Source organism: Leptosomus discolor, chromosome 5 (genome assembly GCF_034619465.1).
Source record: "Leptosomus discolor isolate bLepDis1 chromosome 5, bLepDis1.hap2, whole genome shotgun sequence".
In the NCBI taxonomy this organism is placed as follows: Eukaryota; Metazoa; Chordata; class Aves; order Leptosomiformes; family Leptosomidae; genus Leptosomus; species Leptosomus discolor.
In genome coordinates this window covers 60,671,900-60,698,237 of record NC_141395.1, presented here as the reverse complement: position 1 = coordinate 60,698,237, position 26,338 = coordinate 60,671,900, and the positions used below count along the sequence as shown (strand labels likewise).

General features: G+C 38.2%; 1 protein-coding gene across 39 annotated transcripts in view; it reads right to left on the bottom strand.

Moving 5' to 3' along the window:
- RIMS2 (regulating synaptic membrane exocytosis 2) overlaps window positions 1-26,338 on the bottom strand; it is a 478,829-nt gene that overhangs the window by 20,124 nt on the left and 432,367 nt on the right. The gene's annotated exons all lie outside the window — the stretch shown is intronic.

Genomic DNA, 26,338 nt, shown 5'->3' with positions numbered 1-26,338 from the left:
AACACGGGGAGGAGGCTCCCATGCTTCGCCAAGGGGTGGCGGGCGCCCCAGCGGCCCCGGGGGTGGCTCAGGGTGGTGAGCGCTGCCAGCGGCGCTGGCCGGCACAGCACACCTGCAGCCAACGGACAGGCAAGTGTCTGCCCTTTGGTGGTGATTGTGTGGAGAAGGAATCACTGAATCACAGAAGGGCTGAGGAGGGAAGGGACCTCTGGAGATCATCTGTTCCAACCCCCCTGCTCAAGCAGGGTCATGTACAGCAGGTTGCCCAGGACTGTGTCACAGAATCACAGAATGTTAGGGGTTGGAAGGGACCTCTGGAGATCATCTAGTCCAACCCCGTGCCAGAGCAGGACCACCTAGAGCAGGTTGCACAGGACGGCATCCAGGCGGGTTTTGAATGTCTCCAGAGAAGGAGACTCCACAGCCTCCCTGGGCAGCCTGTTCTAGTGCTCTGCCACCCTCAAAGTAAAGAAATTGCTCCTCATGTTTAGATGGAACCTCCTATGTTCAAGTTTATGCCCATTACCTCTTGTTCTGTCACTGGACACCACTGAAAAGAGCCTGGCCCCATTCTCTTGACTCCCACCCTTTAGGTATCTGTAAGTGTTGATAAGATCCCCTCTCAGTCTTCTCTTCTCCAGGCTAAAGAGCCCCAGGTCTCTCAGCCTTTCCTTGTAAGAGAGATGCAATCCCAAACAGAAATACAGGCTCGGCAATGAATGAGTCGAGAGCAAGCCCTGTAGAGAAGGGCTTGGGGGTGTGAGTGGATGAAAAACTGAGTATGAGCCAGCAATGTGCACTCACAACCCAGAAAGCCAGTTGTGCCTTGGATGAGGGGTAACGGTTTCAAACTGAGAGGGGAGATTTAGATTAGATACCAGGAAGAAATTCTTTCTTGTGAGGGCAGTGAGACATTGGCACAGGCTGCCCAGAGAAGCTGTGGCTGCCCCCTCCCTGGCAGTGTTCAAGGCCAGGTTGGATGGAGCTTTGAGCAACCTGGTCTGATGGAAGGTGTCCCTGCCCATGGCGGGGGGTGGGGGGGGGGTGGAACTAGTTGGTCTTTAAGGTCCCTTCCGACCCAAACGAGTGTATGATTATATGAAATATCCCTTGTAGAAGAAATAACTTAGGAGCCAGCAAGTTTTCACCAGTCTGCTCATGTCTTCCTTCCCAAGTAAGAGGGTAAGGACCTCCACCACCTTCCCCTAAGCGCTGACCTCAGCAGAGACTGGGAGTCCCCCTCTGACAGAGAGGCCTGATGTCCTGCTGTGACATGGCCATCACAGAGATGGTCAGCACAGCGCACCAGAAAAGATGCTAACGGGGCACTTCATTGGTGATTTGTGGCCTTGGTGGGAATTTGGCTGTGCCCTGAAGGCTGTGCCACAATGCCAGGGCCCCTACATCTCTCAGTCCCTCAGCACTGAACAACACCTAGCAGCCACAGCAATTATAACGAGTTGAAGTTTTTGCTAATATTGCACATTACATAAAAAAAATAATGTTAACTGTGATTGATAAAATCAGCCTCTACCAAGAAAATCACTTTAAATATACAATTTGTAGTCAATTCCAAATTACCCAAAATAGAGGTTGCGATACAAGACACCTATTCAGCAAATCTGTGACAAAGCACTGGATCACAATCCCGTCCAAACTTCCTCAGTATGCTTCTCTCTCCTGATTTTCTTTCTTTAAAATAAAGGTTTAAAAGGAGGAATGAAAACGGAGACAAAGAACTGAGATAAAAAAGCCATAAACTGTCTGGATTCTGGGATTTGGAGAGGCTCTCCTTGAGCTAATGATTGCATTATACAAATAATCTAATTGATGGCAATCTAGACACGTGCCTTGACTGCAGAAACAAGATCCCTACCCTGACATTGACAAGATCTCTCAGTTGTTTTGCTTATTTTTAAAATTTTACTGCTACTCATTGATTTGTGTCACCAGTTGCAAGTGAATCAAATTCCTGTTAAAGAAGAGCATCCAAACTCCCATCTGAATGCTAAATATCAAGAAAAAGCATAAGACTCACATGTATCCTATATCTTTAACATTTTATGATAGTTTGCTGAAAGAACAGCACATTGAAAGAATCCAGGTCAAACAGAACAAGTTCAAGCATCTGCTATAAATGTATGTACTGTCCTAAGTAAATTCTATTTGTAGAGGTGAATATATTATGAAATATTTTGGTGGCTAATCTGCTGAACTAGGAAAGCAAATGCTTACTAGTTGTATTCCCTGAAAATTACTAAAAAATGTTATGTAACATGAATTTGTGGCACTGGATCTTCCGTGCCAACCTGCTCTAAATCCAGCCAGCCAATAATGGAATTCTGAATTGAATAAATGTATCTTTCTCTTCTTATATAGCTATACTATGTGTGGTAATTAAAAAAAATATGGAAATTAAGGTATTCTTCATCTTTTTCCATGTTTAGACTGTAACTGGGTGTATTTTAGCAAGTGTGCTCCAAGTAGACACAAATTATGAGACATTAAATGGGGATGCTTTGGAAAAATAATGATTTGATCATTCCTGCGTGAAAACATTCTTTTTCTCCTGGGGGGGAAAAAAAAAAAAAAAAGAAGGAAACCAGAAGTTTCTTGACTTCCTATTGCTGCTTCTGTGTGCTGAACCTGGAGGTCATAATTTCCAGGACTTGAAGAATGCAAAATTATTTGTGCAGATGATTTATTTTTATTATTGCCTATATTATGGATTAATTCCTAAAACCTGCTCCAGCTCCTGAACACAAGATAAAAGCACACATTGCCTTAAATGGGTTCTTAAGGCCTTGTGCACATTTTGGAGAGGATTTTCCAGTGAAGACGCTGTGGAAAGGTGATCTGAAGTTTCTGAACACCCCCTTTTAAACCTGCATTTAAGATAGGTATTCTGGGAATGGGACTGGAAAGGGGTTTTTGCCCTTTTCTTTGTCACCTTTTCTGCTCTTCTGTCAATCATTGCTCACAGATTTCTTTTGTTTTCTACAGAGGGGATTTATTTCGATCATGGTTGTCTTCAGAAAAGACAATTCCGTTGCCTAGCTTTCTACACAGGTTAATTATCTTTAACTTGCACTACACCTATCAACTTTTAGGCATAATGTATTACAAGTATAATTCAAACTCTTTAAAGACTTTCCACTTATGAGAGCTCTTTGTGCAATGTATCACTACAAGAAGGGCCAATGGCTTCCTCTTACAACTTCAGGGACAGTCCCCCACACCTCCCTCTGAGATGCAGACTGTGTTTTATTTAACTTCTTTCATATCCTCAGCCTTCACTAAGCAGAGACAGCTAACACACATCAACAGAGAAGAAACACTTGATAAACATCAAAGGCCTCAGAAAAAGTGATAAATTATCTCCCCCTCCAAAAATACTCCAGCTTGAAACCCTAGCACTTATCAAATTCTAGAAAGGTAGAAAAGGGAAAAAAAATACCAGTATTAGTTGGAGGAAATATTATTCTCCAAATAAGTTATTATTCAAGGAATTTCCAGTTAATGTGACTAGGTTAAGTATCACTGGGATAGAAGACTGCAATTACTACTGAATTAAACCCTTTTCTTTTTTTTTTTTTTCTTTTCGAAACACTAAAACAATACACTGAAAAGATTACTAAAAGTACTGGCCAGTCAGTGTAAAATGGGGTTTATGTATGAAAACTTGTAACAAGCTGTTACTTACTGTAATTTGCTACATGTTAGGACTGTGCTGGCTGTCCCTATGCCTACAGAGAGGCACATGTGCCAGCTCCAGCCAAGCACTTCAAAGGGGCTGATTCAAGAAAGATACAAGGTCCTTCACAAAGTAGTGGCTGTTTTTACTGTTTCCCATCATATAACAATTCACTGTTCTTGCCATAGTATTTTTATTGGTCGTGACTAACATGATCATGAACTCCACCTAAGGCAATGGCTCCCAATCCATGCAGCACTAACCTTCAGTGGTCTCCTATTCTTGAAGTTTCATGACATAATAACCATTCCTAAACCATTTCTGTGGCCAGCAACTGGCTATAAGTTTTCTAAATTCTATTTTTTTAATCATTACATTTTGGATTTTATGAGCACTCCCTACTAACCAGTCACAGAGAATGCAGCCATGCTTTTCCATCTGCTTATGTAGCAACAGTGAATTTTCCCATTTTCCCAATTTTTTTGGCATTTTCTATGTTAAGGTCATCCCCACCCCAAATATCAACCCAGGTATACAGTACAGATCTCTACCAAAATAGCTTTGCTGACTGGCAGAGCTGTTCTGGGAGAATTCCCTAGTTGTTAGTGCAAGTGTAGTTATAGCACCAAACCAGGATTCTACTAGAACTGCTTGTTTTGCATGCCCACATTAGGACTCATTGCTGGTACCCAATTCCAGTATTCCTACACTGGAAAAGTGGTCCCACTATTTCCGTTGTCTTAACAGTCTGTGCCAGTGGAACTCTACCTGTAAGTAATTTAGGCCTTGGAGAGATCGTTTCAGTCTTGCACATTTTCAGAGGATACAGATTTGAAGAGCTCAGAGAAATTGCTTTCATTATATCTCTTCCAAAACCACAGATTTCAATTTCTGAAACTGAAATTGGGAATTTTAATGTAAAAATATGTGTTTTTAAAGGTAGAAATGGAAAAGTAGTAAGATATCCATGGAGATACCAGTTTTAGTTTCTTAAACAACATAGCAGGATTGCCTGACCTGAAGTTTGCATTCTTTTCTATATTATGCCTTCTTTAATGAACATGAAGAAAATCTGTAAAAATAAGTCTCTCTTTTGCTTTAATGCTAGTATTAGTCACATGCAAAAGCTGTCTGTTCTTATTTAAATAAAATAATTAACTTTCCCCTCCAAAGTTTGTGATAAAACCACAAAACCAAAATAAAGTAATAATTTTTCTAAATAACAAAGGAGGTTGTTAATGGGCTAGCATGCAGCAATGCAGTGTAGCTAGCTCACAAGTAACTAAGAGGTCAGAATTGGAGCAGAAAACCTTTACCCATCTGAGTATTTCTATTTTGATTAAAATAATTTCACACCTTCATGATCACAAGGCAAATTGCAAACCACAAGGTGTCTTAGAGCTCAGCAAAATATATTACTTTGTAATGCTTCATCATGGTGAGAAATGAAGAGCACAGAAATAAAAATGTACATGCTTTTCTAAGGAAAAACTGGTTTTGAGAAAGAAGCTCATAGGATACAACATCAAGCTGTAAAAAAAACCCAAACTCAAGTGGTTGGTTGTTTTTTTTTTAATGCATAGATGGAGACTGTCTGCTCTCTCTAGATCCTAATTCACCTTTTTGTCTCTGAGAGTAACCTTTTTAATTCATCAGACCCATCAGCTTAGAAACAAGCTGCAGTTATTCACCTATAGTCTCAAATCTTACTTCAGCTGTCTGTGTACTCCACTGAAGGTTTTCAAAACGTCTTAGACAAGGACAATGTAATTAGTTTCTGAAACTGTAACTTCATGAAACATGATTTGTTTCCCTCTGTAGTTCAGTCTTCATAACAGAAGGGACAAAACCAGTACAGAACTACGGCACTTGAGCAGCCTGTGGAGCACGCTGTGCTGCACAATGAATGCACCGGTCAATGCACCTGTGTCGATGCAGCAGTCTGCTGATGTTACTTAAGAAGATACACTGTGGAAAAGAACCCTGTGAACTTTATGCTTGTAATTTTCCAGGAAAAAAAGTACAAAAAAACCCGACTGAGATGAAATGTGTTTTGCAAACAACATGTGAAAATGACAAATGAAAACAGGATGGAAAGCAAAGTATGTACCCATCAGGCACTGTCCTCTGCACTCAAGGACTGCAATGTCTAGAGAGAACGTAGTTTGCTGGGGACATTGCCACTACAATGCAGGTCTGGTTCGATATGTTTGCCATATAAGAGTATTACATCATCATCAAGTGGTGAAAGCTTTGGCGACTCCAAATGTCAGCATTGTAAAGAGACATTTGTCTTGCAAGTCTGTAATGTAATTTTGACATAACCTGTAGAAGGTTAATGTATATTAAGTGGGGATGATTTTGCAAAGTTCTGTGCCTATTAGATTATGTTTTTCTTGAGATGGCAAACTACATTTATTGGAAATGTTATATGCCACAGTCCTGTGCATTATTTCAGTGCAGAACAAGTAAACAGTGGTTTTCTGAGGCTTCTTCTGCTATGCAAAGCCCTTCAGAGGCTGGGCCTATCTCTTTTGTAAATCATGCTCTTTCAAATTGCCTGCACTGTCTAGTCCACAGGTAACCAGCTCCACTCAACAGCTAGCCTAGCTTCCACTTACATCCTCATCGTTAAAGCTATCTGGTAGGTGGGAACTTTTGAATGCCTGAAAGTGCTAGAAAGTCAGTGGAAGCCACACTATTTTAATGAGGTCATGAATTTAACTCTTGTGGGTGCAAATATATGTGGTGTGAATACTTTAGGTCTTAATGAGGATTTTACAAGGGGACCATATTTAGAGAATTCAATTCACTAATGGAACACCTTATTTTTAATGGTCCACTCTAAACTCACTAACTTGAATATGAGTCAGTTGGTGGGCACTGGTATCCATTCAGAAATACCAAGAAAAATACTCTCCAAGCAAAGTCTAAATGACAGAAGGACATATATTTTTATCTACTGATGTCATGTTTAACTGACAAAATCATAAATTTTAGTTTTATTTTGTAAGTTTTCACATTGTTTGTATTTCTGGCAGAGGAATGTGTGCTGTTGTCAATACAACACTCTCATTTTCATAGTGTTTGAGTCATAGCAGTCTCTTCAGCCGTGATCACACAATCACATGAATCCCAAAATTCCATTGCTGATGAAAACCAATTTTATTTTTCTCTTTAATTTGATTTTATTCTAGTAATCCACAGCTATGCCTACATGAGTAAATACAAAATCAAGACACATTCTGATGCATGGGAACTTGATCATTTTACTGCTACATTTTTAGAGGAGTCTCTGGCACAGTATTGGCTTGAAGTTCCAGAGCACCTCCAATAAAGTCCTGGTTCAGGACTTAAAATGGGCAAGAAACCCCCTCCAAAAGGCTGTTTTGGAGGGTAGGAGAGTATAACAGCATGGATTTGGATAACTCTGTGCCAGCTGGACTCAGTGCCAGAGAACAACCCTGTGTGTTTTAATGCTGTAATGCAGCAGAAACCTATTTGTCTTAGATACGACTACTACAGATTTAAAACTGCCAGGCAGGAATTGGATTGCAGGTACAAAATATGAAATGAACTTGCCAAACAACAACAACCACAGAGTCACTATGCTACAAATAACTTATGAAATAAGTTAGCTGCTTGAAAGCCAGTTTTCACTCACATAGGATTACATGTAAGGCCTCACTGGACATCTTTTCACAATTTCATATTTAAGGACTGAGAATAACAGTCAGAGACCAGTAAAATTCCATAGACTAGTATGCTATTACTACTATTACTGTGATTACTACTAGTAGTAGTACTAGCTAATATTGATTACAGACCAGATGTGCTGATACAAATCTGGCCCCATGCGTGACCTGCAAAATGCAGAACAACTTTAGCTTCTTTACCTAGATCGGCCTTTAAGAAATAAAATTGACTTCTTCAGTTAGTAAGGTGTCCCATCCAAGATGATCTAAAATTATAATACTTTCCAAAGCTCCCTCAGACATGTGGTTCAGTATCTTTCAGGTATAATTCAGGGTGTCACCAAAAGTGTAAAAAGACTGAAAATAAAAGCAGTGAGAGAGATATCATTGGTGTCAACCTCAAGCCACTTTTATTCATCTGCAAAACCACCCATGAACATGGGTCTGTGAATAATGTTTACAATTTTGATCAATTTTCCTAGGATTATGCTATATTTGCTATTTGTCTATATTTCAAAATGTTGGTCTTTTAGCTTCAGCTGGCTACTGTTTGTGTCATATTTAGCCAACATTTGCATAGTGATAATGCTAGAAGAAGAAGGCTTGGACTTGAATATAGGAGACACTGTATGAACTCATAGTTTTGAGGTTTTGCTCAAAAAAGCTTACAGTCTGAGAGGCGCAGCAGATGAAAACCACAGGCTGCAGAACAGAAAGAAATGGCACCGAATTTACACCATCCCCACTATGTCAGCAGCAAAAACTTCCTGCCATCTGGATAACTTCATCAGCATACCGTATTTCAAATATGTTAGCAAATAACATCCTACTAATCTTTGCCTACTTATATTTATCAAGAGGTAGTTTGTATCAATTTCCATTTCACTAGTGTATATTCAGACTGGCTTACTGAGGTGAGAACTATGATTTCCTCAGTGGAAGGGAAAGTGAAATGTGTGCCTTTTCCTTTATCTCCTTGTATTAGCTATTTTAAATAAAAATAGTATAATTCTAATACAGAGTGGTCTGTTTAATAGTATAAAATCCAGTAACTGTATTCCTTTTCAAGGGTCATAGCACTCCTATCCTAGTGATAAGTGACTCATCTAAGTGCAAAGGTGCTCCTCTGGGTTAGAGAAGAGAGTTTCTAACTACAATGAAATAAAGGGAAAAAAAGATCTGAACTGTTCATATTGCAGACATAACATGTGTACTATGCAGCACAACAGAGCTGGTACTTTAGCCCCACCTTGGGTACTGGAAACTCAATGAGTGCTGGGTTTGGCTAGGCTAAGTAGTTTTGCAGAATAGGTCACTTGTTTGTCTGGAGTCAGCTCAGGTATTTGCGACCCTGCTACGTTGTGTGGCACTGACATGCACCCAGGTGCATCTCATTTCACTTCTGCATATTAAAAGTCGGAGTCCAGTTTAAGCTAGTTGCCTAAGCTCCCTCTGTAGCCAATGGAAAAACTTGAAATAATGTGATTGCAGCAGATTGCAATGCCAGAGTACCCTATGGCAAATGAATGAATTTTCAGTCCTGGAGAAGTTAACAGTCAATGTTAAATGAAAATAGAAAATCTATGGACTCAATTAGGAACTACACATAACCACAAAAATAATAAAAACAAACCCAGAAGATGACAGAATCCCAAACGACCAATACTGCTGGTCACTGTCAGCTATGTACAAGAGGTTCTCAAACGTTTTTGGACTAGTATGGTAAAAGCATATCAAGTTTTGAACTCAACAGAATACACAGTGGTACAGCATACAACAACTGACTCACCTACCCAGAAGCCCATGGGCCAAATTACAGATAGATCGAATAGGCAGGTTGCCTCCTACCTCCCAGTCCAGACAGGGATGCCTCGCTACGCTGTGGCTGCTCCTTCGTAGTATACACTTGTGTGTTTGTCTATATGCACATGTATATTTATATTCATATATAAAAATAAACACGTATCTAAAGAACGATATCTTGTGTTTACTGTTTATTCACATACACTTGTGTCTATATCGTATTTAAATGGTTTCATACTCCAGAAAGTGTAGGAGTTGATGACGGACTGAAAAAAGCAATCAGGACGACAACGCATCTTTTTACCATATCTCACAGACAATGTATATTTAATTTGAAATATTCTTATATGTAAATATGTTAAAAACCCCCAAATAATCAATATAACTAAATTTTTATAAAAATATATGATTGTTAAGTCTTTCTCTATGAATTTCAGCTGAATACTATGTAAGATATTTTGCAGAGAGGCTGAGAAACTCTCCCTCCCACTTCTTTTGGAGGGATCTGTCAGGAACTCTGGGTTCTCAGAACCCTAAAAGTCAAGCCAATAATTCTTTGCTTATTTCTTCCCCTCCTACCCTGCTCCTTTTGTTTCAGAAACAAAATAAAATAGATACACATTTTGTTAATTAAAATTCCTTCCTTTTTTTTTTTTCTGTATGAATACTAGCTATTGTTACTTTCTAAAATAATCTTTTGTGGATTTAACAAATGTCAGACTTTCATCAGGATTCTGCACCAGCATTCTTGTTTAGAGAGCTCTATAAAATTCAATTAGAGTTGAAATTGAATGCAAATGAGCTATTTGAATACTTTTTTTTAACGTTTGCCTATTTAGTAGTGCATCAAAGATAGTTGACTCTTTTCTTAATTTTACAATGTATTTAGTTAATGTTTTAATATAGTTTAGTTAATAAACTTCTTCTAATTTTCTCTATATGATACCCTCATTCAGTCCCACCATGTTTAATAATCTTAAAATCTGTGTTTAGTTTGGGAAACATCTTTAGATTCAGGGTCATTTAATGTATAGATGAATTAGTGCTGTTTCATTAAATCTGTTTTTGCTTCAACCCGTGGGCCTCCTCTCCTTTTCCCTATTCCCCTCCCTGGCTGGTGAGGGCTTGTTGGGTGATAGAGCAACTGTTGCAGTTTAGACCTGGATACAGGCTAAACATAGACATTCCCAGATAACACACATAACTGTTATTATGGGAAATTTGACTTGCTTTTCAGCTGACTAAAGCATCAATTAATGTAGTCATTGCCATTTCCACTGCCTTGAGTCCCTACCATGTGCTTCCCCAAGGTGCAGGGAAGCAGGTCCTACCAGCTGGCACTCTTTGACCGGCTCTGTCTGCCACCTGAGGTGCGCACATGGGAGAGAGACCCAACAACTACACTGCAAAGCATGACCTCCAGTTGCAGGGATCCCATGGCAGGGATCTTTAAGGTCCCTTCCAACCCAAACCATTCTATCATTCTATGATTTTCTGTTAGTCAGACTAATATTTTCTTTTGCTTGCTTGTGCTTTCTCCCTACAGTCCTACAGCTTGGCATTGCATCCAAGGTCACTACTAGAAAGCTGTTTTATATACATTTGAAGGCTGTTTTATGTCTTGTAAGAGGACGTCGTATCTTTGATTCACAGTTTAAACTCAAACAGGCACATTAGCACCCAAAAGCTACCAAAACAGACATTTTTAAATTATGAAGACTTACACGTTTTGTGTCATGGCTACCTCAAGAACTACCTTTTCCTTTTGTAATTACTCTGCTAGTCAGTATCAGTTGTACCTAATCTATCAAACAGAAAAGATGTAAGAGCAAGGTATTTTTAGAAAAGGATCCTTCACTTTCAAAGGTAGTTCCACTTAGAGATCAGAAATTGCTGACTTTTAAGGGAGTCTATGAACCTTTTCTTCTTCTTTACACTTTTGAAGAGGAGAAAAGGGAGCTAGGAGGGATGAAATTGTAGCTTTTAAAAACTTTTAAAAAGTACTAATTTAAAAAAGTAATAATTTGATTTAGACTTTGTAAAAAATTATCATTAACTCAAACATAGGATGATTGACTTTTACAAAATAAAACAATTTTTAATTTTTTAAAAACAGCTCTATATGAAAATAATCCTTTATTTCCCAAGAAAAGGAAATAAATTTGCTTAGAATCATAGTAATAAATAATGTTTGCTCTGTGAGATGTATAATAATTGACTGTATTTAGAAAGCAACTGTTTCATTAGAGAGGATTCTTTAGCCTCAGTTTATTTCAGGCTCAGTTTGAATCAAAAATCTGACCTGGTACTTTGATTGGGGGGGCAGGGGGCAGTCCAGGATACATGGCTGGAAAGCACTTCTTGGGTCGTTGGGGCTGCAGGTCCCTTGCTGCAGGACTTCTGAATCCATCAAGTTTGAAAAGACTTAGCATTTGCAGGTGGCCATACTAACGTCTTTATTTTTTAGTCTCATCAAGAGGTATTAGACTCTTTGGGTCAACTGCCCTGCTTCATTGCACTTCTTACAAGAGTGACAAAGGAACAGTAAGCCTCAGGATCTGGTTCTTTGCAACAATCCTGTTTGGGAAGATTAACTAATGAGAATATCTGGATCCGACTGCAAAACAATCTTTTCAGTTGGCAAGGTGGCGAAAGAGTTAAATGCAGATTACTTGGGGTAAGAAATAATGATGCTGATACAAATTAATATTATCATCATAAGTACTGAATATGATGAATCTGGGTAAATGGTCATATGAAAATCAGGTTAACAGATTTCTAAAATAGCTTCAATAGCAAGGAACAAATCTGTTTCTCCTCATGATTGAGATACTTTTAGTGACCTTTTCTTTAAAAAGCTGCACTCTCAAGACCATGCATTTATTATTTAACATTGTATTAAATACTTCTGCAAAATCAAAAGGTATTGTACGTGCTCAGAACCCCTAAATGATTAATTTGAGTGGAATGAAGTCACATTCCTGTTCCTTTTATGGTTCTCAAATGTCCCTCTGTACTGGCAATTTACTTTCAGAACCAATAGGAGTAACATTGTAATTGTCTTTCTACGCTAACAGTTTTGCTATTGTATTAAAGATGTTTTAAAAGGAACACATGGCATTCACTGGCATAAACACTTGTATTGTGAAATGGGTCCACTGCCTGCTTCTTGACTGATATAATTTTCTGGCAGTATGTCTATATTGTATTTCTATTACTGCAAGTTATCGCTTTTATGAACAAATGCAGTATTGTTTGCTTTCACAAAATAGAAGGAAATACAGTAGTTCTTCTCTAAATTAAGGTCATATTATGTAATTACTTGCAACATAACTTAATTCTGAGCATTTATTATGACCAGATGAAGTAAAATACAATAATGTTCAGAAAGGTAAAAAAAATCACCTGTTAATGGCTAGGCTAAAACTAAAATGTTATTTTCTTTGCTATTATAAGACAAAATAGGGTGCACAGACATATGAGAAAGAAGTTTACCAGCATACTGTTAACGCCTGTCAGATGATGTGAATGGAGGTTCAACATACATTCAGGAAGTGGGAAGAGCGCCAAGCATGCAGAAAACCACATTTCTGTCAAAGCAGTCAGGGAGCTGATGACATAACAGTGGTGCAGGTTGGGCAGAATCATTTTAGGCATTTGGTACACTTTACATATCAATGATGCACAGGACTAATCTTCTAATGAAAGTTACTTCCACTAAGCTCTACCCTGCATGATAGCTTATGTTCATTTCTCCATCACTGAATAATATCCTCCCGCCAAATTTCTTTTTTGAACGTTCATCTTACCTCCCTTGTTGAATTATAATAATCTAAGCATTTTTTTTCCATGAAGTATAGTGCTGTGTATGTAAACAGTTGAGTAAGAGAAAGAAAATCCTTTTCTTATCCCATAATAAACATTCTTCATTTCCCCTCCCTTCTTTCATGGGGAGGAAACACTGTTCACATGCCCCATTTTCTTCCCTAGCCACTAAACAACTGTGTAACCCAAGCCTGAGTGCCTAAAATTCTAAAAGAGAGACCATTTACCTAGTTTATATGTGTGCAAGACTGTATTTTGTAACAAAGAAAAGGAACTTGCTCATAAAAGATGTCTAAGTAGTATCAATAATACACTCCTTGTCATGGTCTACCCTCAGTTGTGAACAAACACAATTTGCCAATTTTTATTCCGTCTAAATGCTATCTGTGCATCTAGCTTTGCTGTCAGAGTGAAAAGAACAGAACTACCTTGATGAGAAGCAAAACTGAATATGGATAAAGGGAAGAATCCCGAAGAATGTTGAAGTTCAGGACGCTGAGGTTAAATTCATGGGGACAAAAAGGAAGGGAGAAAGTCTGACACAGCAGTAGATAAGGAAGATTATTTTAACTACTGAGTAATACAGGTGTGCCAACATACAGCAGAAACCAAGATATCCTAGGCTGCAAGACAGAAGTGCGTAATCAGCACAGAATAGTACAGCATAAGAATAGGACTTGCCTATTTTTGAGGAAGGGTATTACTATGAAATAGGGTTTGCCTTAAAAACCATGTTGTTTACAATTTTTTTCTAGAAGTACACCAAGACTGATCTCTTTTTGACCAGGAAGCAGCAATGTCAAATCTCATCATTCCTGTGTCATGCTTCTGTATGGTAAAAATAAGTCTCTGCTCTTATTAAGTTAAGCAAGGATCAATCGTAAACTGCTGAAGAAAGTATGTAATGGGTTTGCATGGCAAGGCTTCAGTAGCAGGGGGGCTGCAGGATTGGCTTCTGTGAGAAGCTGCTAGAAGTTTCCTCTATGTCTGATACAGCCAATGCCAGCCAGCTCCAAGATGGACCTGAACTGGCCAAGGCCAAGCCAATCAGCGATGGTGGTAGCACACCTAACATAACATATTTAAGAAAGGGAAAAACCTGCACATCTGCAGCCAAAGAGAGGAGTGAGAATATGTGAAACAACTCTGCAGACGCTGCAGTCAGTGCAGAAGGAGGGGGAGGAGGTGCTCCAGGCACTGGAGCAGAGATTCCCCTGCAGCCCATGGTGAAGACCATGGTGAGGCAGGCTGTCCCCCTGCAGCCCATGGAGGTCCACGATGGAGCAAGTGGATGCCTGAAGGGCGCTGTGACCCCGTGGGAAGCCTGCACTGGGGCAGGCTCCTGGCAGGACCTGTGGCCCTATGGAGAGAGGAGCCCACGCTGGAGCAGATTTGCTGGCAGGACTCATGACCCCGTGGAAGGGACCCACGCTGGAGCAGTTAATGAAAAGCTGTAGCTGGTGGGAAAGACTCACATTGGAGAAGTTTGTGAAGGACTGTCTCCCTTGGGAAGGACCCCACATTGGAGCAAGAGAAGAGTGTGAGGAGTCGGAGGACTCCTGAGGAGGAAGCAGTGGCAGAAACAACATGTGATGAACTGACTGAAACCCCCATTCCCCGTCCCCCTGTGCCACTGTGGGGAGGAGGTAGAGACAATGGGGAGTGAAGTTGAGCCCGAGAAGAAGGGAGGGGTGGAGGAAGGTGTTTTTAAAATTTGGTTTTCTTTCTCATTACCCTTCTCTGATTTGATTGGTAAAAATTAAATTAATTTTTCCCCAAGCTGAGTCTGTTTTGCCCATGACAGTAATTGGTGAGTGATCTCTCCCTATCCTTATCTTGACCCACGAGCCTTTCATTATATTTTCCCTCCCCCATCCATCTGAGGAGGTGGAGTGATAGAGCAGCTTTGGTGGGCACCTGGTGTCCAGCCGGGGTCAACCGACCACAAAGTAACAAGAAAAAACAGCTCCAGGAATAATCAATGGTGAATTCTTTCATTTCATTTCATTTCATTTCGTTTCATTTCATTTCATTCTTTCAACTGATCTTCCTGCTTAGGGCTCAAGCTTTTGCATAACAAAACTTTAGTGCATTTTCAATCTGGTAAGAAGTGGGTGTGAGTAATAGTCATCAGTAAGAAATCATTTCCACACCTGCATGTGAATCTCACCCTTCTCTCTTGGAGCACTTCTATGGCCTTCTTCACTCATGCCTGAAATAAATTTTGCACATAATCTGCATATGGAGAAGGAGCTGTAGATTGCCTCTGAAGCTGTCTTTTGACAGCTCAGAAGAAAAAAGTCCTATACCCTTATTGCTGCCAATTTATTATAAAATGAACTGAAGAACTAACACAGTGCAGAAGAACTTGCATGGAAAAGTCACAGACATCAAGCTGTTGCTTGGCTGCCATGTCTCAGTTTGAAAGACAGGAATGAAGCAGTTAAATCAGAATAATATCTATCACATATATATAAAATAGCAATTTTCACTGGGAGAACTACAGAAATTAGAAACAGAGAACTCTATTAGTCCAGCTAGCCATTGCCAATGCCAGAGCAAGGGTGTTCACTCTCAAGCATCTCATTCAGGAAAGGACCAAAAATCCTACCAGCATCATGCTTGCTATTAGTTGCTGTATGTTGCATGAATTACATTTCTTAAAATAACTCAGCATTTCTACAATATACTATTAATTGTTAGGAAGAAATTAATTCACTAGCTTCACTTACATAGATTTGGCTTTAATTTTGACTGAGACACCAATTCACGACACAATCTCTCAGAAAGACATTACAAACTTCATGACCAAGCATCCAACACAATTCATGCATCCAGTTGGCAATTCTGTGCTCAGCCCAGGCCAAGAAGTGAAGATGAGAAAAGCTCCATTTCAGGACTGAAATACGCCATCAATCTTAATTATCCTGTCCTGATGCACTGAAAGCCCAGCAATCCCCAGTGCTGCAACATGACAGCGTAACTGCAGCTGCCAGGTATGAAAGCTAAGTGTGTCATTCCTAGAGATCTCCAAGGAAAAGGTTCTTATACAGCTGTGCCGTCTGCCCATGTGGACATTCTTTTCTCCTTACTAACTTTTAAACCTTTGGAACATCTGCATTCAAGTTCCACAGTAAATAGAGATCTTAAAGGTATTAACTTGCTACAGGTTTAATGAAAACAAATGGCTGCTAAGAGCTGTAAATCAGTACTCCTGTGAAGGAGCCTGAGCTCAGGTTGGACTGTGCCAGTCATCATTTGCACAGCTTGTCTCCCAGTAGGAAGGGAAGTGTGAGAAGGATGAGAGCTCCAGGGATTTAGGAGATTCGATCAAGAACTGCAGTATGCTGAGTAAGAGAGGTGAGATTATTGTTGTGAGGAGACATGTAGGCTCCAATACCTAATATCTGCAGAACAACTGATGTTAGGAAGAAATAAAAAACTCAAAATATGTATATAGAATATATAAATGTGTACATTATATACATATATCTTTGAGAGAAGTGTGTGCATCTCACATATTTAAATCAGGCTTCCTTTCTTTGAGACTGTTGAATATAAATTTTTTTCAAAGAATTGGACATTTTCCCTGTGCTCTTCATTACCAGATTAAAAGAGATACTTGAAAAAGGCATCTTAAAAGGCATCCTAAGGTAATGTAAACATCCAGATGACCTTTTAATTCAAAATAAATAGAAAATTTAACACAGCTGGCTTATTTTTGTCTATTGAATTGAGGATGGGCCTGTGAAACCAGAATCTGATTTCCTGATCCCAACAAAACAGTGATTTTCAATTGCCATTTTTGCTTATTAGAAACTACAATACTTCTATAACTGTTCTATATTAAAAACCAACAGGCGATACCCTAACAATAAATTATTACTAAGCCCAAACAGTAGCAGAAAATTAACTCAGGATTATGAGGAACGGGGGACAAGAAAACATGATACCTAAGGATAAAAGGAATTTCTGTCTGGGTGGCACATGTACTCTGCTTTCTCAGAAGAATTGTCCTAGTCACTCCCAGCAGTCCTACACAGTTCTTCACAAAAGCTTGTGTCTCTTGCTATATTCTTCCCTAGCTGCTATTCTTCCTTTAACTCTCTTGTTCCTGATTCCCACGCTCTAACCCGCAGCCATACCCATAGCTGTCATTCAGTCCTCTCCTGCATGTGCCTACTTCTCCTTCTTTCACTGATATAATTGTTGAATTTCTCCATACTCCACTTCCCTCACCTCTTGAACTCTTTCTCTCACATTAAAGTCTGCCTTGCTGCCTCCTGCTGTTGTTCATCCTCACCAATCACTTCTGCTTTCAGGCTGTGGTTCATCTTTGCTGAAAATCTTCTCAGCAGGCTGTCTGCTACCAGCCGCAGACGCCAAGCTCTTCATCGTGGATCTGTACATTTTCACTAGTCAGATATAGCTTGCTAACTTTCTTTGATACCAATATTATCCTATGATAGTAGTACCTTCCTTTCATACTGATTTAAGACTAACATCTTAGGGCCCTCTGTTTTCATAAGAACTGATAGAACAGTTTCTTCTAAATATTTTTAATTATCAAGTCTTTTCTCTGTAATCTAGAAAATTCCTAGGAGGTCACTGTTTTCATGTCTGCTTTCATGTCAAGGCTTACTTACTCAGTGAGATACAAACTCTCTCTGCACTGAAAACAAAAAAGGATCAGAATATGTTCACTTCTCTGGTATTTAGACATGAACAGACATGCCATAACTCAGGACGAGAGGTGGAGAAAAAGCAGGAATTGATGGACTGAAGGTGGAACTGGAAAATGCGGTTAGCTCAGCTAAAGAGGAGGAATGCAAATTAGCTAAAAATGGCTAGTTAGCTACCTACAAAGAATTTTTAGGTAAGAATGGAATTCTTGATGATATGACAAAAAATTAAATTGAAAATAAGTTCTAGGATTTTTATGAGTTTTACCTGCATGATCACTGACTTTGATTTCAGCAACTTCTATCCTGTCCACACTCTAGATATATGTAAAATAAATAGGAATTATGAAACACAAAGCTATAAAACTAAGTGTAACTATTGCAGAGATAGAGGCTGCAGTAGGATTTACATGCTGGTAAGTATTAGGAGCACATTGCTCTTCCATTCACCTTATCCTCCTGAATTTAATTATCTTTGTGGTCTACTCATTCAAATGTAGATGAAATTAGCCAAGGCATTATAAAACTACAAGACGTTATGGAGGGTGCACGCAGGCAAATAAATCCTTGGTCATGGAGGGATGACTGCATGAAACTAATTTTCTCAGGCTATATTTATAGTATCAAAGTCCACAGGATCAGGTCACTGATTTATAACCATCCTCAAGATTTCTTAGCCCACTCCCTGCCACTATTTTGACTCAAGCCAGAAAGGCATTCCCAAAAAGCAGTTCAGGAGACAGCGTGGGCATGGGAGGATTCCAATAGATCTTAGGGATGAGTCGATCCTGGTCTGAGGACAGCTTAAGATAGGTTAGCCATATCAACATCAGCCAGATCTTGCTCTCAGAACCAGAGACAGACCTTGGTCTTTTTATTTATCTGTAACCTTAAATGATGACAAGATTGAGAGCTTTAGAGGTCTCTCCAGAAGGAGACCTTAAAATTCCTTTCCATACATACTGCATATCTTTGAACACCAGATGAGTATAGGATGGCACCAAGGCAAAATCAAATGACAGGAAGTTTTCTCCTCAATCCAGGAAAGTTGAGAAAATGCAACACGGACAAAACTGGCACACGTTTAGATTCATCTCCTCACTGAGAAGAGACAAGCATGGTGGCAAAAGTCAAGATCCAGCTTGGACCAGCTAAGAAAATTAATTTCAAAATTGCAAAGAATCCTTTTCCCAGTGGGGTTCTGTTCAACAATCCCTATAATCTGCCAACACGCTGCATGAAAGCACTTGCTTAAATGGAATAGCAAAAGGCATGCGAGTTAATGACTTCTACTGTACTCTGAGCACTTACAGACCTCTCCATAAGGAAGATGCTGAACTGACTGATCTGTTCATTTTCATGCAGCCTGATCTCTAACAGGTACCTGTTGCTGGCACTGGCTTCTGTCAGTACATTAATGGAATAAGAGGTGTCTCTTAGCTTGCGTGCTAGCTGAGAAGCAGTGCTTTTAAAGGTAACTCCTACACTCCTATGGTCTTCAGCCACCAGGTAGCTGATGGAACAGCAGAGTGAACAATTATCTCCAGAATTTTATGTATTTCACCTATTTAACTGCAAGTGATTTTCTATGGTTCCTGGCATTTCTGTTTCCTTACTGATGAAGACATAACTTTGGCTATTGATAAGATGGTGAAGTTCAACCTCGAAGTGTAGTAAAGACAGCAGTGAAACAGCCGAAGGGTTTCTCTAGTTCTCACCCTTCGGTGGTCCTAGCAAAGAAAGAGAGCTGAAGCAGAAAAAAAGATTGCTTTTGTGTCGAAAGTGGATTCACATGTCCTCCCTCCCTTTGTGAGGGTTGGCATCCCTCAAATGTACCACACTTCAGTGTAGCTACTCCTATGCTTAATAGCAAACACACGTACTCAGCTAATTTCCAACATCCGTACATAATATTCAACCTCAAAAATAAAATCAGTGTCTTTACAACAAGCAAATAATAAAAAGTCTGCCTAAACTTTTTCCTTTCTCCGAGTTACATGTGTCCATATAAAACAATTTGATTTGCATCCTCTGGATGGGAGCTCAATTTTTAGTCAAGTAATGCAATTCATGGTATGCGGAGATCATGAACTGAAACAACTTTTCAGTTACCTGCAAACTCCACCAAGGAACCAAGTGAAATGCCTGCAGGGTGCTCAGTACTACTTGTGAAACAAAGAGGACATACCTAACTGAGAAAGTGACACAATGAGGAAATACAGCTGGTAGCAAGGAGAAGAGGTTCTTTGCCTTATTCAAGAAAAAGCACATTCTGGTGAAATAGAGGCAATGATTCTTAACTAGACGTTCAAATTCAATAGTGGGCCTATCTTATTTTTGAAGACCCTTTCAGGATACATGAATTTTCACAAGATAATTATTCAAATCTGTGAGTTTAAGGTTTCAAAAATACTGCCCAATCTTGCATACTCTCAAAATGACTGTATATATTAAAACAAATATTAAAAAGTGATGTCAAAATTATAAGATGTTGACATTTAATCATCAAGTTTACATGAAAGCCTACTGCAAAAAAAAAGTACGTGTTATAAAATTCAGAAATCAATGAGTAAATTAATTCACTTATTAACAGATCTGTAAAGAATTTTTCTGTTGTTTATATATCATAGCATATTTTTATGCTGTATTAAACCAAAAGTAGAATATTGTCTTGCTAGAAGCTGTAATTTACAGATTTTAGAACACCTACAATACAGAGTTTCTATAAAAATCAGTTTTATTTTGTAAGGTGTTACTATGTTACCTGTTCCACTTAATATATTAGTTAAAAGTGGTGCTGCCTTAACACTCAGGTTTCACACAAAATATTGCATTAATTTTACATTTTCAAAAATACTTAAGATATCCACCTTATTAAAAAAACCTCAGTAAAGTTGGTAACTATTAATTAATTTAGTTAATCACAGGGAAGTAATTTTTCCTTCACAGTACAAATTTGTTCGTGACAGGTCTTACTGCAGCAAATAGTAACAAGAAGAGTACTTATTACTGTGAATATTTTCAATTAAGTCTCAATGTGATTTCATAGACCGAGCTAAAAATAATTTTTACTGGCACCAAATTCTACCTAGACTATGGAAAAACCTAAATATTAGAGTACTATAGGTACAAAGCTGAAAAAAATCAGATTTTAATCAGGTTTTAATTCATGTAAGATAACATAAATAGTTTAACATTTCATATGGTAATGAAAAGATCATGACAGTAAAAAAATTCAATGTCATTCACACAAGCACTTGCAAGCATAGGAAAAACTCCTAAAAATAGGTATAAAAAGAAAAACTCCCCCCCAATGTTAAGGAGACTATGATTTTATTACTTTGTAATAAAAAGTAGGACTGCTAAGAAAATATCTGCCAAAGGATCTGTTCATCTTATGCAGACACACAAAGAACCATACACAAATTTTTTAGCTGATGAAGAAAAAAGTAGATTTTTGCCTTTTTTAAGGAATCATTCACCTTTTCCTAAACATGCTCCATTAGAAATCGTTTGAGAACAACTTGCATATTTTCTTCCTTCTGTGGCGTGTCCTTAATGACAATTTTTTGCTTCTTAATATATTCCCTGAGCAGGAAGAGAGACTTTAACTGAACTCACATATCCTAACAATATTAGAGAAAATCCTATCCCTTTGATCAAGCAGTATTCAAAGTTCAATAACAAAAACTGTACTGACATTTAAGAAAAATCTTGGAGGAATTCCTCAGTCGTAAACTACTATAATATAATATACTATTAGTATTAAGTATTATTAATAAGTATATTAATATATAATAAACTACTATACTAAAATATAAAAAAAATTGTAGCAAAAATATATGGTTCACCAGTGCACTGTTTGAACTAGATTCTCAAGTTTCACTGAATTTAGATGCACTTGTGATGCCTTCAAAACCCTCACTATTCATTGCCAAAGCATTCGGTAATTGCTAAGGATGTGTTTTACTTCATCAAATTGAAAAAAAAATTAAATTAACCTGGAATTGTCCAATAGTATAGTTAAGAAGCACAATGTACACCCAGAAGGACAGAAAAAATTCTTTTTTGTTGTGTTGCTAAAGCATGGAATAAGGACTTGACAAGTTTTAGGCTTCTATTCTGGCTCTCTATTGACTTCTGCTGGTATCAGGTAACTTCTCTTTTCTGTTCTTCTCTTATCCTCCCCCGTGTTGGTTTCACTTCTCTATATGGACTGCAAAGGTCAGATATTAATAAAAAATGGTTTAAAAATGGATATAAGTGCCTAAAATGCACAGGCATTTGTCATCTCATTCCAAAGAAATAAACCTGAAAAATCCTGCTTGTAGCCCCAGTGGTGCCTAAATTCCCCCAAATCAGCTTTTTTATCCTAATTTTCCCTCAAATCTTGATTCTGTACATATTGAGAAGCTACCGACTCTTGCCAACATGAAGATGGGCTGGGACCTATCCTACACATCAGCATTCAGAAAATGCAGGTCCTGTGCATTCTGCCTCAGGGACAAATCTGGTAAGCAAACTGCAGCTGCAGGACTCTGCTCAAGAAATGTCATTTTGGCAACTGCATTCTTTTATTATATCTCTAGAGAAGCGGAAACCAATTCTCTCTCTTACATTGCAGCCAAGAGGACGTGTCCATGATGGAGGGAGATCTGGGTTCAGAGCCCCTCTCCTGCTGGCAAAGGCTAAAATATTTCCCACTTTCTTGGAGAGTACCTGGCACACACCATCTGACACATACCTGACATGCCCTATTTTGCAAAATGAAGTTTTTGCTAGCACCCAAAAAAAGGAATAAAGGAAGACCAAATAGGCCAAATAAAGCATTGGTAAGAGAGCTGTGACTGCACGCTAATGGTTAGGGTAATCTGTTTGTGAGTGGAGGGTTCAATTTCCTGATCCAACAGTTGTGTGTGTATTTTCTGTGACTCATCCCCAGTGCACATCGTTTCTCCTGTAAGACTTTTCTGTTAGTGGCACATACAAGTTTTAAGTGACAGCATCATGACACTTCTTCCATGGAAGACAAAGCCAATCCAAATGGTCTGGAGATGCCTAGGAGGTATACCCCAGTTCATTATGAGGGACATCAGCACAAAGAATCCAGAAGTACGAAGAGCTCACACAATTGTATTGTCAGTATCTGCATGATTTCTCATGATCTGTATATCCTGCGCAGCGTTTAAAAGCAGAAGTACTGTGGTGTTATCTGCCCAAGGTTATCCTATGGAGAGCAGAGATGGCTCTTATTTATGGTACAGGCGTACAACAGCTAGCTGAAATCGGCAACACGAGAGTGCAGTAAAACTGAATCTTTTTAATACTGCTACATCCACATAAGTTGCATACCAGCTGAGGCCAAAGAGCTGTTCTGAATTAGTCTGCAAAGCATGCCTCTAATACCACCTTTACTTTTGGGGCTATTTTCATTATTTTTTGCTTCCGGGGAATTATTTTATAAATTACCTTCCATCCTTAGAAAAAAATTTTCATTTATCGAAAGGTTATTAATAGTGTTGCTGATGGCATGGGTAGTGTTAATGACATAAATTCAATATTGAGATACGACTTGCTAAAGGACCTTTAATATTGCATTCTGTTGAAGTACAAGGAATGAAATCCCATATTGTTATGATTTTTTTTTTTTAAATGCAGTGAATCTGTAAATATAAATGTCATATGCATTTATTTTTACTAAAACCACGCTTCTGATAACTGTCCAAGAGCTGGCCTTTGGAGATCTGAAGTAAATCCCCCTTCACAGTAGATCGTTATTTAGTGAAGGTGGTTCATATAGCAGTGTGTAGATGAGTATTATCTTTCTGGAACAATACAAACAGTAGTCATTGAGGTGGTTATAGAAAAAATTGAAAATAGTAGAAAAATTATTTCAACTGGAAAAAAAATAAGACTGAATTTTCTTCCCAAAAGTATAAACTACATAGATGAACAGAACTGTAACTACAGGTAAGCATCCTAGATATTTCAGATTGCCAGATTAAACGTATGAAATTGCCCTATAAACTTCTTCTTTTCACTCTCAAGTTTCAGTAGGATGAAGTAAGAACCCTCTTTCACAGAATATCCAACAAGGAATTCACATGTATTATATCATATGTTAACTAAGGGATTGTAAAATCCCAAAAAGAGTTTTCAAATTGAAACTTTCTTAAGGAAAGCTATTCTGTTGAATAGCTCTTACAGAGCCTAAAAAGAAATGCTCTCCTGATTTAATTAATTCAGGAAGGACTGTGATGGGTTTTCCTTATGTAATAACAGAAAGAACAAACCTTGTTTGCTGTGAAAACAGAAATAAAAGAGCTTTAAAGTTTTTTGATGAGATGTATATTTTTTTAGCATGGATCTTATGAGAATTCTTCTGCTCTGAATATGAAAATATAGCTTAGCAGTATTCTTACCAAGAAAGATCACCCTACATTTCTCTCTCTATTTTTACCTCTAATTATGGAAAGAAAAAAATCTTGTGGAAGGTCAAGCTAAACGTTCTGATCTCACAGCTTTCTCCTTTTTTTTTCCCTTATTTATGAGATCAGGTAGTAATACAAGTAAGTTGCTTTTTAAGGAAAGGGTTGGCAACACAGAAAATAATTTTTGGAAATATAAGTAGAGGTTTTTAATCATATAATGCCTACAACCACGGGATTTAGTTTTACTTCTGCTACAGTCAGTTGGAAATCTCACAAGTGTATATCTCACTGAGTTGGTAACTAAGAGGAAGTTCAATGAGTAATTTGTGACTGGGGCAGTATTGCTCAGTCGGTGTACATGTTCTGCACCTTTTGTCCCCAAATTAAGCCTTTTATCCTTACGTCCTAGTCTCATCACAGGATTTCCTTCTCATCTGCCTAGAATTTCTGCTTATATACGGCATAAGGTGCCTCCCATACTTTGTGTGTGAGAAGTGTCTTCCAGAGGACTTTATAAGATCATAGCTAGCACTGGCTGGAATTCAGTTCTGACACCTCAGCTATATTTTTTTTTTCACTGCTTCCATCTCTTGCATAAGCTTTATGAAAACACAAGGACTCAAATATATACCTACCTCCTCTACAGAAAGTCCGTTGAGGAGAGATGCATAAATTTTATCTTCTTTCCTAGTCTTTTCCTACATGTGGAAGAAAACAATTTGAAACCAAAAATCTATCACCTTAGTAAAATAAACTTAAAAGCCTGTGTAGTCAGGCTTTTTAGTTTGCAATTAGAGTCTATTTATTTATTAGCATAACTCTCCAGAGTTTATTTAGTAGAAGCTGATTAATGCTCTTCGTAATGTATTTGTTATAATGGTACTTTCTCTTTGTTAAAGGATTCAGGTTGCAATTCCTAACTAATCAGTAGTACAAATTGGCCTTAATCTCTTGTCAACTGCTAATCCTATATTTCTATCAACGTAATATGGGTTTATTTTGAAACTAAATCAGATTACACATCAAGAATACTGATACAAGTATAATACTACACATTTAGAGCAATTTATTATCATTAGCAATCTGTCTCTGGAATAGGAGAGGAAATAAACCCCCAAATAAATGGCTTGCTTCAAATCACCTGAATTATATATGTGATTTTAAAAAAAACAAAATACTTGGCCAGATTAAAAGCAATCAACAATAATTGATAATTTCAGTTGCTGTTTTGGCCACAGAAATTAATTCTAGGGACAGAAAATAACAATGTATATTACAAAAACAAACAGTAATTTATTTGCTTACCATATTCTATCTCATCTTAGACCAAAGGCAGTTTCTCCTTTAGTTACCACTGTTGGAAGTGATTAATAATCTTCCTTTTAACAGGAAATATATGTACTGTATATGTGGTAGAAGACTGATTTTTATATAAATCTGAACTTTCAATTGAGAGATGTGAAATTCCATACAAGGCCAAGCCAATGTTCCCTTCAATTATTCCAGTAATTGAGGAAATTTTTCTACAGGCTACCTGATTGGTTCATGACAGACAAAACTGAGACTATTCTACTTGTGAATACAGCACTTTAGATCGTAGTTTCAACAGCCTACAAACCATATAGATTACAAAATTTGACTTTTAACACACACACACACACAGACAAAATCCCATTCAAGCTTTTTGCTGTGAGAGACCTACTTATCTTACATTTATTCTAGGAAAATGTGTAGCCATGAAGTACGGAAATTTCAAAATTCTTTAACCTGGTTTTACTGAAGTTACTCTTTAGACCGCTCCAGAATTTGTCAGAGTGTAAGTGCCTCTTTTTTGATGAAGCTATTTAATTCTCTCAAGGGCAATCACCATTTTATTTGCACTGAATCAACTGATTTTTGCTTTCTTTTTCTACAGAAAAATTTAACTTCAAGAATATAATGCTGCAGTTTAACTCCACCAAAATTATAAAGAGTATTAAGAGAGCTCAGAACACCATGACACACTGACTCAAAACTGTACTTTTACAGCCCTATAACGTCGTGCCACGTATGGCATCTTGCCGAAGTTTGTCCTCCTGCTAAAGCAAGGACAACCTTTATCTTGGTCATTTAAAAAAAAAAAAAAAAAAGCAGCAGCTTTTTGGTTCTAGTGAGATTTTAATAGGTTTTAATACTTGTCTATGTCTTGGTTGACCTTGCATAATTTTC